The 5,603-nt window shown below is 43.0% G+C and overlaps 1 long non-coding RNA gene across 2 annotated transcripts; it reads left to right on the top strand.

Annotated features, from left to right (window-relative positions):
* Positions 1–2,438: 2,438 nt before the first annotated feature.
* On the top strand, positions 2,439–4,035 carry LOC127004152 (uncharacterized). 2 transcript variants are annotated; one of them, XR_007757663.1, is made up of 3 exons: positions 2,439–2,588; positions 2,768–3,089; positions 3,398–4,035. It is a non-coding gene; the product is annotated as an uncharacterized LOC127004152 (long non-coding RNA). The 2 variants fall into 2 exon arrangements; XR_007757662.1 differs by having other exon boundaries at positions 2,730–3,089.
* The last annotated feature ends 1,568 nt before the right edge of the window (positions 4,036–5,603 follow it).

The following is a 5,603-nucleotide window of genomic DNA, read 5'->3' as shown; positions in this document are numbered from 1 at the left end:
ACCTATCAACCCGAAGTTTAGTGGAACTCTAATGACGATCAGGTGGAGCTCGGAAGAATGGCGCCACTATAAAAAAACACTCCACTGCCCCACTAACGGACACTTCCCGAGCAATAGGCCCCCATCATGAAAGCTTACCGGCGCTTTAGGTAAAACATATAAAAGTCTACGTATATGTACACCCCATTTTCATTACCCCATCTCATCTGTGTTGATCCATTCCTTATGTCAGCTGTCCCGTCTATTTTTGCTCCCACCTTGTCGGTTCTGACCTCATCACCGTCTCGTCGACCATTTCCCGCCCGTTTCCATCCCTTTTCATTAATTTCTTCGCTCTCTCACCCCTTCCCAATCCCTTTTCACTTCCTCTCTCTTTAAATCTTTCCACTCTTCACACTCCTTCCTTGACACTCTCTCCTTCCCTTTCCTTTTAATATTTTCCTCTCTTTCTCTCCCTGGAGCTTGGCAAGTCCCTCATACTTTCCCACACAGTTTGGGGGCAGTATCGGCCTCTTTGGGGGAATGTCTTCATATTTTACAGATAATACTGATTGTAATATACAATTGTTCTGTAATGCACAAATAAATAACACCTTAATCGTAGTTTAAATTGATATCTTGTATTACATTTATAATACTGTCTCCCTAAAACATCTTTTCGTACTGTGCACTCTTATGCGCACCGGCCATATTATGCCCCCCTCCATGTACCCCATTACTTCCATGAACCCTTTGACAAACATCATCACTGCTCTAAATACTTGGGCAGCTGAAAAAGAAAGTAGTCTCAGACTGCCGTGGGAGTGGTGCATTGGGGACCCTGCTCGTCCATGGTCGTATTTGAGTGTGTGTGTGTGTGTGTGTGTGTGTGTGTGTGTGTGTGTGTGTGTGTGTGTGTGTGTGTATTGGGTTCGGTGCCACCATCCCTGACATCAGCAGGACATGTTCACGCATTCAGACTCGTAAAATAATCTTCTTTAAATAAATCAAAGTACAGGATGATCGGCATCATTCTGCGCTCGGTCTCGTCCACCCCCGGGAACAAGCACGGCGGGATGCCGGAGCGGAGCCGCGGCGGCCCGGCAGGAACGGGCGCCGCCCTCTGCTACGCGTGCAGGGGCTTGTTCAGGATGGGAGGAGCAGAACGAAGCCGCCAGCTTCCCGCCTCTGGAGGAGGACGCCTCCCGTGGTGGCGATGAACGCTATGGCCGAAGCACACTGGAAGCGGGGGCACACGAGGAAGAGATGGCCCCCCGAGGGTGGACTCTGCCATTCATGAGAATGTTTCCCTCCAGGGAGAGGTTTCCCTACATTGAAATGAGAGGTATCCTTCAGAGAAGAGAGGAGGCCTTCCTCCAAGAGGACAAAATAAGATGAGAGGGAGGCCTCCATTAAAGAATGATATAACTAGAGGAGAGGAAGGCCTTCCTTCACCTGGGAATAAAAAGAAGAGAGGGAGGTCTCCCTCCAGAAGGAAGGAACCCAATGAAGAAAGGGAGACTCCAAAAACGAACATAAAGAGAGAGGGAGGTCTCCCTCAAAAAAGGAAATATAAAGAGGAGAGGGAGGTCTCCCTCGAAAAGGAAATAAAAAGAGGAGAGAGAGATCTCCCTCAAAAAAGGAAATATAGAGAGGAGAGAGAGATCTCCCTCGAAAAGGAAATAAAAAGAGGAGAGAGAGATCTCCCTCAAAAAAGGAAATATAGTTAGGAGAGAGAGATCTCCCTCAAAAGGAAATAAAAGAGGAGAGAGATCTCCTCAAAAAGGAAATATAAAGAGGAGAGAGATCTCCTCGAAAAGGAAATATAAGAGGAGAGGAGGTCTCCCTCAAAAGGAAATATAAGAGAGGGAGGTCTCCCTCAAAAAAGGAAATAAAAAGAGGAGAGAGAGATCTCCCTCAAAAAAGGAAATATAGAGAGGAGAGAGAGATCTCCCTCGAAAAGGAAATAAAAAGAGGAGAGAGAGATCTCCCTCGAAAAGGAAATAAAAAGAGGAGAGAGAGATCTCCCTCGAAAAGGAAATATTAAGAGGAGAGGGAGATCTCCCTCAAAAAAGGAAATATTAAGAGTAGAGGGAGGTCTTCCTCAAAAAAGGAAATATTAAGAGGAGAGAGATCTCCTCAAACAAGGAAATAAAAAGAGGAGAGAGAGATCTCCCTCGAAAAGGAAATATTAAGAGGAGAGGGAGATCTCCCTCAAAAAAGGAAATATTAAGAGTAGAGGGAGGTCTTCCTCAAAAAAGGAAATATTAAGAGTAGAGGGAGGTCTTCCTCAAAAAAGGAAATATTAAGAGGAGAGGGAGATCTCCCTCGAAAAGGAAATAAAAAGAGGAGAGGTCTCCTCAAAAAGGAAATATAAAGAGGAGAGGAGGTCTCCTCAAAAGGAAATATAAGAGGAGAGGAGGTCTCCCTCAAAAGGAAATATAAGATGAGAGGGAGGTCTCCCTCAAAAAAGGAAATATTAAGAGGAGAGGGAGGTCTTCCTCAAAAAAGGAAATATTAAGAGGAGAGGGAGATCTCCCTCAAAAAAGGAAATATTAAGAGGAGAGGGAGGTCTCCCTCAAAAAAGGAAATATTAAGAGGAGAGGGAGGTCTCCCTCAAAAAAGGAAATATAAAGAGGAGAGGTCTCCTCAAAAGGAAATATAAGAGGAGAGGAGGTCTCCCTCAAAAAGGAAATAAAAGAGGAGAGGGAGATCTCTCTCAAAAAAGGAAATATTAAGAGGAGAGGGAGGTCTCCCTCAAAAAAGGAAATATTAAGAGGAGAGGGAGGTCTCCCTCAAAAAAGGAAATATTAAGAGGAGAGAGAGGTCTCCCTCAAAAAAGGAAATATAAAGAGGAGAGGGAGGTCTCCCTCAAAAAAGGAAATATTAAGAGGAGAGGGAGATCTCCCTCAAAAAAGGAAATATAAAGAGGAGAGGGAGATCTCCCTCAAAAAAGGAAATATTAAGAGGAGAGGGAGATCTCCCTCAAAAAAGGAAATATTAAGAGGAGAGGGAGGTCTGCCTCAAAAATGGAAAAATAAAGAGGAGAGAGAGACTTCCTTCCAAAAAGGACTAAAAAGATGAGAGGGAAGTCTCCCTCCACAAAGAAGGTACAGAGGAAGTTGATGAAAGCCTCTCTCCAAAAAGGAATAATAAGATGAGAGGGAAGTCTCCCTCCACAAAGAAGGTACAGAGGAAGTTGATGAAAGCCTCTCTCCAAAAAGGAATAATAAGAAGAGAGGGAAGTCTCCCTCCACAAAGAAGGTACAGAGGAAGTTGATGAAAGCCTCTCTCCAAAAAGGAATAAGAAGAAGAGAGGGAAGTCTCCCTCCACAAAGAAGGTACAGAGGAAGTTGATGAAAGCCTCTCTCCAAAAAGGAATAAGAAGAAGAGAGGGAAGTCTCCCTCCACAAAGAAGGTACAGAGGAAGGAGAAGAAAGCCTCTCTCCAAAAAGGAATAAGAAGAAGAGAGGGAAGTCTCCTTCCAGAAGGAAGGAACAGAACGAGGAAAGGGAGACTTCTCCAAAAAGGAGTACAAAGAACACTTTTCCTTTTCTTAATTCATTTCACACTTCATTAATTTATTGATCATTTTACTTTTAAGTTGTTTTTTCATCGTGACCTGGCTCCCTTTTTCTTCCTTTTATTTATCGTCTTATATTTGCCTGCCCCGGACAACTACTTTACCGCGCCTATTTGTGTCTTCTTTTTCCTTTTATATGTATATTTTTCGTTGTCCTTTGGTTTCTTTTGGGAGCTTCGTTCCATTTTCTCCTCGTCCTCGGAAACTAATGGACGGCTTTGCACACGCAAGGATTAACTTTTTCCAACTTAATGGAAACATGAATTATTCCTCGCGGCTTATCGTTGTGTTCGTCATTCCGTTCCTGCCGGCGGTGACGTCAGCTCCTTTTCTCAACCAAATTTCTTTCATTGACTCGATTATAAACTCTTCCGCGGTGAGAAGTGGCTTGATTAACACAGACTAAGGGCTACATTTTCAGTTCGACGTGGTGGGTTAGCAAGCCCCCAAACCAATACCAAAGACTTCGAAAATGCGTGTGTTGTATTTGGTTTTTATTTTAAAGTTAAGAAATTTGAGGAAACTGTACACAAAAACCTATTGTGTGTCTGGTGTTGCATCGAAAAACTCACCATTGAGGATTGTATGGGATTGTATAGTTTGGTTCGGGCTGTTGCAAAGACACGGTGTTGGACTGTGGTATTAGCTCTAAGACTCCTTCATTTTTGTATTATAATTTTTTTTTGTTTTGACCTTTTTCATGTTATATTCTATAAGTCAAAGGTTTCATATCTATCTTATTTTAATCTAATCTTTAGGCTCAATGAATTCCTGTATCTGTTTTCCTTAGAGTTTAAAGGATTAATGTTTTGAACTCCTAAAAGAACAAAATTTCCAAACAAACACACACACAAAAAAAAAAAACAGTTACAAATACAGATATAGAAGAAAGAAAAGTTAAATACACATACTTGTAATTCTCTGATAGCATCGTACACTCTCCTTTCCGGTGAGCTGAAATATTTATGCAATTACTTCTATACTCATTTGTCATTTCAGACGTACGGAGCCTCTCACAAAAAAAAAGTGATTAGAACATACCGGTCACGCGTTCATTAAATATTTACTCTGGCTTTTAATTTATGTGGTTTGTGGGTGCTGAAAAATGCATGATGTGATAAATGTGATATTGTGGAGACTTGACCTGACTGCATTATTCAACAGACTTACTTTCGAGGAGGAGGAGGAAGGGGATGATGAGAAGAGGGAGGAGGAGGAGGAGGAGGAGGTGGAGGTGGAGGAAGAAGAAAATGAGATGCAGTAGAAAGAGAAGAAGGAGAAAGAGCGAAAGGATGAGGTTTAGGGAAAAAAAAGGAAAAGAGGAAAGGTTGAGAAAAAAGAAGAAAGAGAAACATGAAAACGAGGAGGAGGAGGAGGAGGAGGAGGAGGAGGAGGAGGAAGAGGAGGAGGAGGAGGAGAAAAAGCAAAAAACAGTCTAGCAACAAAAGATTATAGCAAAAAACTCTCTCTCTCTCTCTCTCTCTCTCTCTCTCTCTCTCTCTCTCTCTCTCTCTCTCTCTCTCTCTCTCCTTTGAACATTTTTCCTTTTTCATACTACATTGGCCGTGAGAGGAGAGTCAGTTGAAGACGGAGAGAGGAGGAGAAGGGGGCAGGGTGGTGGGTGGGAGGAGGGGGGAGGGGGAGGGGGAAGGAGGAGGAGGAGGAGGAAGAGAGAGGGCGCAAGGAGTGAGAGAATGAACGTAAAGTGAAGGAAGGAAGGAAGGAAGAGGAGGAGGTGGAGAGAGAGATGAGATGAGAAGGAGGAGAGAAGAAAGAAGGAGAGAGGAAAAGAAAGGAGAGAGAAGAAGAAAGAAGAGAGAGGAGGAGAAGGAAGAGAGAGAATAAAGAAGAGAGAGGAAAAGAAAGATGAGAAGGAGAGAGGAGAATGAATAGAGAAAAGGAGAAAGGAGAAAGAATAGGAAAGAAACAGGAAGAAAAGAAAGAGAAAAAGAAAGGGGAAAGGAAAGGAAAGAGAGGAAAGAGAGGAAAAGAGAGAGAGAGAGAGAGAGAGAGAGAGAGAGAGAGAGAGAGAGAGAGTTTC

The sequence above is a fragment of the Eriocheir sinensis genome, chromosome 27 (assembly GCF_024679095.1).
Source record: "Eriocheir sinensis breed Jianghai 21 chromosome 27, ASM2467909v1, whole genome shotgun sequence".
NCBI classification, from domain to species: domain Eukaryota; kingdom Metazoa; phylum Arthropoda; class Malacostraca; order Decapoda; family Varunidae; genus Eriocheir; species Eriocheir sinensis.
This window is presented reverse-complemented; position numbering and strand designations above follow the sequence as displayed.